The following is a 13,569-nucleotide window of genomic DNA, read 5'->3' as shown; positions in this document are numbered from 1 at the left end:
GTTGCGTGAGAGATAATCGACGTTGTGAGAGGGAGAGAGTCGACGTTGTGTGAGAGAGACGTTGTGAGAGAGAGAGAGTCGACGTTGTGTGAGAGAGACGTTGTGTGAGAGAGAGTCGACGTTGTGTGTGAGAGTCGACGTTGTGTGGGAGAGTCGACGTTGTGTGTGTGAGTAAGTCGACGTTGTGTGTGAGAGAGTCGTCGTTGTGAGAGAGTGTCGACGTTGTGAGAGAGAGAGTCGACGTTGTGTAAGACAGAGTCGACGTTGTGTAAGACAGAGTCGACGTTGTGTGTGAGAGAGTCGACGTTGTGTGTGAGAGAGTCGACGTTGTGTGTGAGAGAGTCGACGTTGTATGAGAGAGTCGACGTTGTGTGAGAGAATCGACGTTGTGAGAGAGAGTCGACGTGTTTGAGAGTCGACGTTGTGTGAGAGTGGGTCGACGTTGTGTGAGAGAGATTCGACGTTGTGTGTGAGTGGGTCGACGTGTGTGAGAGTCGACGTTGTGTGAGAGAGAGTCGACGTTGTGTGTGAGAGGGTCGACGTTGTGTGAGAGAGTCGACGTTGTGTGTGAGAGAGAGTCGACGTTGTGTGAGAGAGTCGACGTTGTGAGAGAGAGAGTCGACGTTGTGTGAGAGAGAGTCGACGTTGTGTGTGAGAGTCGACGTGTGTGTGAGAGTCGACGTTGTGTATGTGTGAGAGTGTCGACGTTGTGTGAGAGAGTCGACGTTGTGTGTGAGAGAGTCGACGTTGTGTGTGAGAGAGTCGACGTTGTGTGTGAGAGTCGACGTTGTGTGTGAGAGTCGACGTTGTGTGTGAGAGAGTCGACGTTGTGTGTGAGAGAGTCGACGTTGTGTGAGAGAGGGTCGACGTTGTGTGTGAGAGAGTCGACGTTGTGTGTGTGAGAGCGAGTCGACGTTGTGTGTGAGAGAGTCGACGTTGCGTGAGAGATAATCGACGTTGTGAGAGAGAGAGAGTCGACGTTGTGTGAGAGAGACGTTGTGAGAGAGAGAGAGTCGACGTTGTGTGAGAGAGACGTTGTGTGAGAGAGAGTCGACGTTGTGTGTGAGAGTCGACGTTGTGTGGGAGAGTCGACGTTGTGTGTGTGAGTAAGTCGACGTTGTGTGTGAGAGAGTCGTCGTTGTGAGAGAGTGTCGACGTTGTGAGAGAGAGAGTCGACGTTGTGTAAGACAGAGTCGACGTTGTGTGTGAGAGAGTCGACGTTGTGTGTGAGAGAGTCGACGTTGTGTGTGAGAGAGTCGACGTTGTATGAGAGAGTCGACGTTGTGTGAGAGAATCGACGTTGTGAGAGAGAGTCGACGTGTTTGAGAGTCGACGTTGTGTGAGAGTGGGTCGACGTTGTGTGAGAGAGATTCGACGTTGTGTGTGAGTGGGTCGACGTGTGTGAGAGTCGACGTTGTGTGAGAGAGAGTCGACGTTGTGTGTGAGAGGGTCGACGTTGTGTGAGAGAGTCGACGTTGTGTGTGAGAGTCGACGTTGTGTGTGAGAGAGAGTCGACGTTGTGTGTGAGAGAGTCGACGTTGTGTGAGAGAGTCGACGTTGTGTGAGAGAGTCGACGTTGTGTGTGAGAGAGAGTCGACGTTGTGTGTGAGAGAGTCGACGTTGTGTGTGAGATAATCGACGTTGTTAGAGAGAGTCGACGTTGTGAGAGAGTCAGTCGACGTTGTGTGAGAGAGAGTCGACGTTGTGTGTGAGAGAGTCGACGTTGTGTGAGAGAGAGTCGACGTTGTGTGAGAGAGAGTCGACGTTGTGTGAGAGAGAGTCGACGTTGTGTGAGAGAGAGTCGACGTTGTGTGAGAGCGAGTCGACGTTGTGTGAGAGAGAGTCGACGTGTGTGTGAGAGTCGCCATTGTGTGTGAGAGAGTCGACGTTGTGTGTGAGATAATCGACGTTGTGAGAGACAGTCGACGTTGTGTGAGAGAGTCGACGTTGTGTGAGAGAGAGTCGACGTTGTGTGTGTGAGAGAGTCGACGTTGTGTGTGAGAGAGTCGACGTTGTGTGTGAGATAATCGACGTTGTGAGAGACAGTCGACGTTGTGTGAGAGAGTCGACGTTGTGTGAGAGAGCCGACGTTGTGTGTGTGTGAGAGTCGACGTTGTGTGTGTGAGAGACAGTCGACGTTGTGTGTGAGATAATCGACGTTGTGTGAGAGAGTCGACGTTGTGTGAGAGAGAGTCGACGTTGTGTGTGTGAGAGTCGACGTTGTGTGTGTGAGAGTCGACGTTGTGTGAGAGAGTCGACGTTGTGTGAGAGAGAGTCTACGTTGTGTCGGCGCGTACCGAGCGAGAGACAGATCGCTCGCCGAGGCTGCCGGGATTACCCTTTAAAGAGTTTCAAACAAAAATATGTAACGTAAAAGTAATCCCCGTCGGCGGTCTTCCCCAAAGTAACGCGCTGCGACGGATCGCCGGATTACGTTCGATGGCTTCCGTTGTGCGTGCCGGCCAGACCGTGTTTGTGTGTGTGTGAGGGGGGGGGGGGGAGCAAAAAATCCACGACGTTTCGATCGCAACCCAAGCGGTGTTTTTGCTTTTTTCAATTTTCAATATATTATTTTCATTTTTTATATTTAATTTTATTATTTTTTTACCTCTGTTTTATTTTCTATCTACGTGACTTTACCAAGAATATAAATGCCTGCAGTCGTGAAAAGTTTTCAAGTCAAAATTGAACTCTTGAGCGGCCTTACAAAGAAACGCTACGTCCAATTGGGCGACGTTTCGGGCAAACGGCCTTCGTTTATTTAGGGGAACAGGGGCCGAACGCTGCTCGAAAGCGTCGCCCGTGCCATCGAGGGTTTCATCAAGGACAACAGTAACGCTTCTGAGATGTTCGCGACACCCGGAGACGATTCCAGGCAACGCGTTGACAATGATGGCGAACAAGTTGGAGACTTTTTGAAGCTATTAACACGACGATTTGTTATCATGTTACGATGTATTATCCGTTCTTTTTCAATTCAAAACGATAGTTTTAAAAAATATATATAAGCACCCTGCGTATATTCTCTTGGTTCTGTCGGTAAAGTCACGTACATAGAAAAAATAAATAAATAAAAATTTACAATTAAAAATAAAAGCAAAAAAACACGACGTTTCCATATACGTGACTTTACCGAAAGAACCCAGAATAGGAATTCCTGCAGTCACGAAAGTTTAAAGTCAAAATTTCACCCCGACTATGTTTTTTTTCTTCGAAGGCCGCACAAGGTGGTGCCGTTGTTGACACGGACAATGTTACGTTGTTGTTGTTGTTGTTTGTACAGTACTTGTGCACCACTGCCAACGCAGCAGGCAAGGCAAGGCAAGCAAGCAGCAGCAATCGCCAAATAATTGTGCGCTATGAAGAAGGGCCTTGACCCCGAAACGTCGCCTGTTGTGTGTTGTGTGTTTTTATTTTGAGGCCACAGTGTTACTGACGAAATGTGCCCGACTTGGATTCGGTTAGTTCCGCAGTTCCACCCGCGCGTTACTCAAATCCCACTCGGTTGTTTTTTTTATATATACAACGTTTACAGGGCCTCGGGAAAGTTGTCGGCCCGTTACAAACGCGGGCAACGTGGCCGTGACCCCCACATGATTACCGCGAGGGAGTAATCCAATTACAATTGCGCGTTACTCCAAACTCCACAGTGGCTGCATTGTACATACATATATACAGTACCCAACATAGGGGTTTTTTTACACATATAATATATATGACAAACGATTATAATTGCTGTTGAAATAATGACTATATCATATGAAACGTTCACAATATTACCCACACGCGTGTTCTGTGTATAATGACTGTGGAGGCGTGTATAGATGTCTATGTTTTACTACGGTTGCGATGATGATGATGATGATGCTGATGAAGGTGGTGGTGATGATGATAATGATGGTGGTTACCCCCTCGCCTCTGTTTATATCATTCAAGTAACACGTGTGGTTGTCACGTTACGCGACGCTGTGTTTATCAAATAAAGAGCAATATTTTTAAATCGTGGTTTTGCCGTTTTCAGTGTGGTCGTAATCATCCTCAATATTACAATCGCCGCCATCGTCAATCCAATCGTCGTCACCACGATCGCTATAATCGTCATCGTCGTCATCGTCATTGCAATCACCATCATTAATATAATCATCGTCGTCATCGTCATTGCCATCATCACCAAAAACAAAGAACCCCCGTATAGCCTTAACAGACTGTTGGGGCAAGTGCTGTTAGGGAGCAACTATGAAAGTCAAACTTTTACACGAGGGGGTGGATAGCCAGCACCGTGCCTGACCGCCTTTGTCTCCCCAGTGGCGATGTTCACACACCATATCAGGTACTCATTTGAGGCTGAGTCGACCTAGGAGAGGTCCCAGAACCGGTTCAAGTAATCGTCACCGGCGTTTGGCCGTGAGGGGGCATCGAACACGGGTCGCCGGGTTCGTAGCGCAGCGCGCTGACCACTACACCGCCGCTCCCCACAGCCATCACCATCATCCTGATCATCGCCACCACGGTCAATATAACCGTGATCATCATCACCAGCAACAACAACAACAAACCAAGTGGACAGCTCGCCTCCTCCCACGGATCGTCTGTCCCTCTACACGAGTAAAAAACAAAAATCAGCAGCACGGGACCCCCCTCCCTCCCCCTACTTCCTCCTGGGAGTGCATCGTTCCAACGCCCTTGCTTCAAACAGCATCACAACTCTGGACCGGCCTCAAACATTCAAGCGTCTCGTCAAGCAGAGCCGGGTTTGAAATCACTCCCAAGCAGACCCGTGTGCCTGATGCGCGCGCGCGCAACCCGGCACTACGGAGGCAGCAGCGAGGGTTTTGTGGATCACGCACTCTGTGAGCCCTGACCACCACGAGGGTTTGTGGATCACACACGCACGCTGTGAGTCCTGACCCCCACGAGGGTTTTGTGGATCACGCACGCTGTGAGTCATGACCCCCACGAGGGTTTGTGGATCACACACACACTCTGTGCCCTGACCCCCACGAGGGTTTGTGGATCACACACTCTGTGAGTCCTGACCCCCACGAGGGTTTTGTGGATCACGCACGCTGTGAGTCCTGACCACCACGAGGGTTTGTGGATCACGCACGCTGTGAGTCCTGACCCCCACGAGGGTTTGTGGATCACGCACGCACTCTGTGAGTCCTGACCCCCACGAGGGTTTGTGGATCACGCACGCACTCTGTGAGCCCCTGACCCCCAAGAGGGTTTGTGGATCACGCACGCACTCTGTGAGTCCTGACCCCCACGAGGGTTTGTAGATCACACACGCTGTGAGCCCCTGACCCCCACGAGGGTTTGTGGATCACACACGCACGCTGTGAGTCCCGACCCCCACGAGGGTTTGTGGATCACACACGCACGCTGTGAGACCTGACCCCCACGAGGGTTTTGTGGATCACACAACGCACGCTGTGAGTCCTAACCCCCATGGCTCGCCCGCGGGAATGACTCGCCATGTTCTCCGATACGCGTGGGGCAACACGTGTCTCCCCATCGCGCGCGTGACTTTGCTCCAGGCGATCCCGTTTTCCACCCCCCACGTGTATAAAAGCAAACACTCGTGAATAGGTTTAAAACACCGTCAAATGTAGAGGGCCGCAGAACTCGGGAAATTGTTGGTAGGGCCGGCTACTCGCTGCCTGGCTGCTGCTGCTGCTACCTTCCCGCTCGTCTGTAGTTCCTCCTCCTGGAGCCTCTGAGTCGTCCTCTCTCTCTGAGTCGTCCTCTCTCTCTGAGTCGTCCTCTCTCTCTGAGTCGTCCTCTCTCTCTGAGTCGTCCTCTCTCTCTGACTCGTCCTCTCTCTCTCTGAGTCGTCCTCTCTCTCTGAGTCGTCCTCTCTCTGAGTCGTCCTCTCTCTCTCTTAGTCGACCTCTCTCTCTGAGTCGTTCTCTCTCTGAGTCGACCTCTCTCTCTGAGTCATCCTCTCTCTCTCTCTGAGTCGTTCTCTCTCTCTCTCTCTGAGTCATCCTCTCTCTCCGAGTCGTTCTCTCTCTCTCTGAGTCGACCTCTCTCTCCGAGTCGTTCTCTCTCTCCGAGTCGTTCTCTCTCTCTCTGAATCATCCTCTCTCTCCGAGTCGTTCTCTCTCTCTCCGAGTCGTTCTCTCTCTCTGAGCCATCCTCCCTCACTCACTATCTCTAAGCCGCCTTCTCTCCCGCACGGCGTCTGGTTAACGAGTCGACATCGTGGTGGCGACGACGCTTTAGCCGGGCTGATGCTGCCCTCTAGCGTCGACTGCCTCTGCCGGGTTCACCAACTCGGCCCACGTTGCCTGTGCGTGAGCGGGAGGGCGGGGGGGGGGGGTGACGCGCGCGCAACGCCACTTTTGCCTCGTTCGTGTATCCGCCGATTGTTTGTCTGGCCACGCTTCCGTTCATCCCCCCACCCCTTCACGGGAATGCCTCGCCGAGTGTCCGTGGCTCTCCCCCTGCCACGAGGCTCCCGGCCGAGACGTCGCTCTCGATGCTGGGGGCCATGGGGGGGCCGTGGAGGCCGTGGGGGCGTGAGCGCGACAATCTCCCATCGAGGGATTTGGCGGCGTCGCTTTGGCTCTTGGTTTGACTTGTTTATTTTTGTTGTTGTCGCTAAACAAAAATAAACAATAAAAAAAATGTTAGGCGCCGTGACCCAGGGGCACACTTTGGCATCCTCTTGCGAATGACGCCGCTGGACCCCTTTGGCATTGTTCAGCTCAAAACACCGCCCGAAGTGTAAATCGATGCACGTAGCTTCAATAAATCCCTGTGACATCCATGGCAAGAGCTTGGGGAGGTCTCCATCCAGCGGTGGATTAACCCTGGCTGCTGTTGCTACTGATGATGATGATGATCATCATCATCATAACGCTGGCGAACCGAGAGGAACAAATCGGACGTCCAGAAGAAACGCCACTTTCGACATTTCAAATTTATCGCCGCAAACGCCGTGGCTCCGACATTCCACCTCCTCGCGTTCGGCGACGCCGGTGCGACCATCACGGACGTCGTCACCAGAACGATGTGCCACACACCTCCTCACGCGGAATGTGGCACCTCAAAAACGCAGCCACGGGAGTGCGATTCGGGCCATGCAAACCCACGCTGTGGACCGCGTGGTAAACCCAGTTTGCTTTACCACGGAGCAAGCTTTCGCGACCAATATTTTTCATAATAAAGGTTTTTCGGTTATAAATGTGGCGTAACCCTCCGGGGGAGGGTGGGGGTGGGGGTGATCAGACATATAATCACAATAGCACACATTACAACCAATTACTAATCTACAACTCATTACTAATCATAACCATTGACTGATTACCAATCGATTATATGATTACAATACCCCCCCCTCCGCCTCAAATCACTGCATCTGAATGAGTTAAATGATGACGTCACCCTGCTGCTCTATTTAAGACCGGGAGCAAGTGAGGGCTTTACCATTCTGGCGAATTGCCCGATGATGCTGGATGTAATTACCAGCGAAACGTCGTACTCAAACCACTCTTCAACACACCGGTGGGCTAAAGTAGTGAACTATTTGTCTTTTGTCAACGTGACACTTTTTTTGCTGATTGACCGTGTCGGGTGGGGGAGGGTTACGACACATTTATAAATAACGCGATCTAACCCAAAAAAAAACCTTTATTATAAACCCAGTGTGGTCAGCGCTCATTCAACGGAGGAGGAAGAGCGACACGACACGAATTCTCCCTCTCTCTCTTTCTGCTGCTGCTGAAGCTCTCTCGTCGTGGTCAGCAGCAACAGCAGCAGCAGACCTCCACAATTGGCATCGAGCTCCTAGGGCAGACATGGGCAAAGTACGGCCCCCGGGCCGTATACGGCCCGTTGGGCTTTTTAATCCGGCCCGCCGAACTTGTCCAAATATTATTATTATTAAATTAAATTTTACCTTTCTCCTGTAATGCCCCCATTTCCCCATTAGATGGCGCACTTTGACCGGGAGTTACGACATGTTTTTGTATTGTTCATGTTCGTGCAATTTGTTAAATTGCCTTGCAAATAAATGCTTTGCTACCTGTTAAAGGCCAAATCCTTTCATGTAATGATTTTTTAACACGTCATTTATATTAAGTTCACACAAACACTCCATCCATCTGTTCCTGGCCCGGCCCCTCTGTCAAATTTTAGAACCCATTGTGGCCCGCGAGTCAAAAAATTTGCCCACCCCTGTCCTAGAACCACATCGCCATACGCAAGGAGAAGACTTAGGTACATGCAAAGTGACTCGTAGATCATATACAGAGACCCGTAGAGACCCCATATATGTACATCGTAGACAAGCCTCATTGTTTTTATAGATTTATTTTGGTGATTTCGAAAACATGTGGTTAAGCCATGTTGCTTGCGGAAGTGCCGAGTTGATAACTTTAATCTAAATTGTCTTATGGTTAAATTCTGATTTAAAGCTTTCGTGACTGCAGGGATTCATATTCTTACCGAAAGAACCAAGAATATGTCTTATGGTTGTTATTGTTTGACTTGCATCACACTGGGATTTTTGCACACAGCGTTTTGATACGGTGGGGGTTTTTTTCCTGGAAGATTTGCTGGTTTATCCAGGATGCTTCTGTTGCGCGTCGTCGTCGCTTTAAGATGTTTTCTCTGTTCATATTTAGTTTCTTGCGGTTGCACCCCACTCAAGAGCCGCATGGCTCACAGTGCTATACCTAATACATGAAAACTTGAAACTTGAGTGCGCCTGTGGCAATGCGACCTAAACAATGGACCCAACACCCACTGTGGTATGCGCTGCTTCAACGCAGGAGGAGGGGGAACAGCGACACGGCACGAACTCTCCATCTCTCTCTCTCTACTGAAGCCCATCCCCGTCGTGGCCAGCAGCAGCAGACCTCCGTCATTGGCATCTTTAGCTCTTGTTGCCGTATTGGGGGCCGTCCATAAATGGCGTCATGCACCTAGGGGGGGGTGGGTGGTCAGACATTTGTGACGATGTGTGACGAGGTGGGGGAGGGGGGGTTGAGAAATTTGACGTCACATCAAAATGCGCAACTTTAAATAAATATAGACAACACGTTCTACTTAATTAAATATACTTTTTAATAAATGTTTTCTCCTACAACATCAGAGTGCAGCGCCACATTGAATACGCACTACAATGACAATAGTTTAAAGCGATTTAAAGCATTGTTTTATATATTTTATTATTTTATTGTTTCCCTTCAACGTGACTTTACCGAAAGAGCTAAGATTACGATTTAAAGCATGTTTTATATTTTTTTTAGGGGGGGGAGAGGGGGCAAAGCTTTCTGACGTCATATTTGAGGGGGGGGGTTCTGACTTTTTGTGACGCCGTGTGACGAGGGGGGGGGGCTCAAAAATAGTCCAAAATCGCGTGACGTCATTTATGGACGGCCCGTTGCTGCTGCTGCCGCTGCTGCCGCCACGCACCACGGGTGGCGCGTGGCGGTGCTGATTCGTGCACCCAGCACGCCAGCAGAGGGCGCTCATCGCCAGAGAGTGAGTGGCGGTGGACCGAAAATGTTCCCCGCGGGAAAAGAAACACCAGAACAAAAGTGGAATATCGCCTTGCCACGAGAAGGCGCCGCACACCAGCCAATCAGCATGACCCCTTGCCTTGCAGCCCTGACCCTAACCAACACGACGGGTTCAATAAACAAATTTGTATTTGGTGATGGCGCGTTGGCAGTTGTGCACAGACACACGCGCAGCACAATAACTCAACGCCGTCGGCGATAATAGAACACTGTGGCCTTGGAGGGATTGGTGCACATATTAGGCGACGTTTCGGGCAATGGTCCTTCTTCACAGCACACAGAGAAACCAGAGTGGTAGAGTGAGACGTATCTATATCGTATTGTGTCGAGCTAGGGCCCTATCTAACAAAGAGAGAGTCCTTGGACTCCTTTGCCCTATAAAACATCTGTCGATAGCAGCCTTGCGCTCTGTCGCGTGCGTTGAAGAAATGCTTACTGAAATTAAGCACTCTCACAGAGGGCCGTGTTTGCTGATGGGATGCGTAGAAAGAAAGAAAGACACACTCGCGTTCCAGATTTGAAGCTTTCGTGACTGCAAGGACTCTTTGGTTATACTCGGTAAAGTCACGTAGGTAGAAAAAAATAAAACAACAAGAATCACGACGTTTCGGCCACGACACTAGTGGCCTCCATCAGGTGAAGGGACCGTGCTGTCACGAGGACAGCGCTGGAATGAAGACAGTCAAGCCCAGGTCGCGTCCTTGATGGAGGCCACTTGTGTTGTGGCCGAAACGTCGTGATTTTTGTTGTTTTAATTTTTTAACCTACGTGACTTTAGCGAATAGAACCAAAGAGTCCTTGCAGTCACGAAAGCTTCAAATCTAGAATTGATAACCTCCTCGGGGAGGGCTTTCACCCATCGTTTTGTTTCCTCACACTCGCGTTCGTTTATGTGGAGGGACAGACAAGGGACGGAGGGCGAATTGTCTGTTTGGCTGTTCCGTTACCAACCCGAACGCAATCACCTTAACCTGACCCAACCACATAACCCTCCTCATAATAAAGGTTTTTTGGTCAGATCGCGTTATTTATAAATGTGTCGTAACCCTCCACCACCCGACACGGCCAATCAGCAAAAAAAGTGTCACGTTGACAAAAGACAAATAGTTCACTACTTTAGCCCACCGGTGTGTTGAAGAGTGAATCCACATTTACAGTTTGAGTACTGTGACGTTTCGCTGGTAATTACATCCAGCATCATCGGGCAATTCGCCAGAATGGTAAAGCCCTCGCTTGCTCCCGGTCTTAAATAGAGCAGCAGGGTGACGTCATCATTTAACTCATTCAGCTGCAGTGATTTGAGGCGGAGGGGGGGGGTATTGTAATTACATAATCGAATAGTAATCAGTCAATGGTGAGTATATGCCACGTTAGTAATCCGTAAATTAGTATGTGTTTCCCCTATAAGGAATTGTAATATGTATTATTTAATAATACGCTTCCAGGCCGCACTAAGCCTGTAGCTGTCGGAGCCTACGTGTCAAACTGAATAACCCCTCCTCGAGCCCAATAATAATAAGACTCGCTACGTCTATGACCAAAAATCACGCGAAATTGCGGCACGAGTTCTGCTTGGCCATACTTCACCACGTCGGTCGCTGTGGAATGGTGAACGGGTTGGCAGCTGGCGGGGAGAGGCAGTGGCAGGTCGGGCTCAGCTATCACTCGCCACTGACGTTAGCCGTTGCCGGGAATCGAACTCAGGGAGCGTCCGTAAATGACGTCACGCACCTAGGGGGTGGGGTCAGACGTTTGTGACGATGTGTGACGATGGGGGGGGGTGGGGTTTGAGAAATGTGACGTCACATCAAAATGCGCAACTTAAAATAAATATAGACAACACGTTCTACTTAATTAAATTGACTTTTTGATGTTTTCCCCTACAACATCAGAGTGCAGCGGCACATTAAATACGCACTACGTCATATTTGAAAATCGTCCAAAATCGCGTGACGTCATTTATGGGCGGCCCCTCAGCTGTAGCCAGATTCATACTAAAGCAGCGCGCTAACCACTGCGCCACCGCTCCTCCATATCCACGTATTACGTTTACGTGTGCAGGGCTTCACTTCTCATGGATATATTTTCCGGAGGTCAGCCCCGGACAGCTCCAGCTGCAAAAAAAGCCTCGATCCGGTCTTAGTGCGGTGCGTACCTGGTGCGGTGCGTACATTAGCACTGGGGGAGACAAAGGCGGCCAGGAGTGCGTGTTTCTGGCAATACCGCCCCTCTCGCCCCGCGCGCCGTTCCGACCTTTATGAGCGCTCATCTAAAGCACTCTCCCCAACAGTCTGTGTGCCTATACGGGGGATCTTTGTATTTGTAGTCTGTGTTTGTACAAAGCCAGTAAAATCACCCCTCTCGGTGCCAAGTGGAATTTAAACAGTCAGGGCCACCTTTGTCTCTCCCCTTCTATCATCCCTCTCCTCCAACACCCTACATCCCTCCTCTTACCTCCTCTAGGCCGGGTGCTCAATGCGGATTGTCTTTGAAGGTGACATGAACCCAAGGGTATTCTCTACACGTGAGTCTGTGGGTCTCTATGTGAGGCTGTGGGTCTCTGAGTTTGTGGGTTTCTACGTGAGGCTATCGGTCTTTATGTGAGTCTGTTGGTCTCTATGTGAGGCTGTGGGTCTCTGAATTTGTGGGTTTCTACGTGAGGCTATCGGTCTCTATGTGATTATGTGTCTCCATGTGAGTCTGTGGGTCTCAATTTGAGTCTGTGGGTCTCTGTGTTCGTGAGTCTCCGTGTAAATATGTGGATCTCTATGTGAGTATGAGTCTCTATGTGAGTCTCTGAGTTTGTGGGTTTCCACGTGAGCCTATGGGCCTCTATGTGAGTATGTGTCTCCATGTGAGTCTGTGGGTCTCCATGTGAGTATTTGGGTCTTTATGTCAGTCTGTGGGTCTCCATGTTAATATGTGAGTCTATGTGAGTAGGAGTCGCTATGTGATCTCTGGGTCTCTGTGTTTTGGGTCTATATGTGAGTCTGTGGGTCTCTATGTGAGTCTGTGGGTCGCTGTGTTTGTGGGTCTCCGTGATAATCTGTAGGACTCTATTTGAGGCTCTGGGTCTCTACGTGAGTCTGTGGATCTCTGTGTGAGTATGTGGGTCTCTATGTTTGTGGGTCTCCGTGTTAATCTGTGGGTCTCTATGTGAGTATGAGCCTCTATGTGATCTCTGGGTCTCTGGATTTTTAGGTCTATATGTGAGTCTGTGGGACTCTGTGTGAGTCTGTAGGTCTCTGTGTTTGTGGGTCTCCGTGTTATTCTGTGGGTCTCTATGTATGAGCCTCTATGTGAGTCTCTGTATTTGTGGGTCTCTATGTGAGTATGTGGGTCTCTATGTATGTCTATGGGTCTCTATAAAATTGCAAATCATCGGTGACCTTGGCTGAGATCATCAACTCACCACTACAGCGGCTGCAACCCAGAGTGGAACCAAAACATCTCAGCGGTGCCGTTTCAGCATCTCTGGCCTCTAATCCACACCCGGTCGTCTCCCTCTCTCTCTCTGACTGTCTCCATCACGGCACGATCCACCAACCCTCCCCCACCACCCCAGCGCCCGTCTCTCAAATCCCCAGTGGGGCGATATGAGAGACGCGAGCGACGTGAAATAATCCCCGGGGAGGGTGGGGGAGAGGGGATTAGGGCAGTGGCCAGATGAACCCCTCGGTGGGCGGTGAGTGCTGAGTGGAATCTCACGCGAGATGCCCCCCACACCGCGCCGCCACCACCGCCGCTTGCCGTATCTCAAACCCCGACGGCCCGGGGGTTTGGGGGGGGCTGCTCGCCACGCGCGCTGACTCGCGGAAGCCCCCCCCTCCCCCCCCCCCGCCGTGGATCTCGTGGCCCAAACGGTGGAGCTTTTGACGCCAGGATTTGCCGTCATTGGCTGGCGTGTGCGGTTTATAACAATACGGGAATAGTGGCCGACGGTGTTTGCGTGTGCGTGATGCTGCGTTGTGCGGGGAGCGGTGGCTCAGCGGTCAGCTCTACGCCGCGCTACGAACCCGGCCACCCGAGTTCGATTCCC

Source organism: Petromyzon marinus, chromosome 56 (genome assembly GCF_048934315.1).
Source record: "Petromyzon marinus isolate PM22_M1 ecotype Great Lakes invasive population chromosome 56, UKy_Petmar_22M1.pri1.0, whole genome shotgun sequence".
NCBI classification, from domain to species: Eukaryota; Metazoa; Chordata; class Hyperoartia; order Petromyzontiformes; family Petromyzontidae; genus Petromyzon; species Petromyzon marinus.
This window is presented reverse-complemented; position numbering follows the sequence as displayed.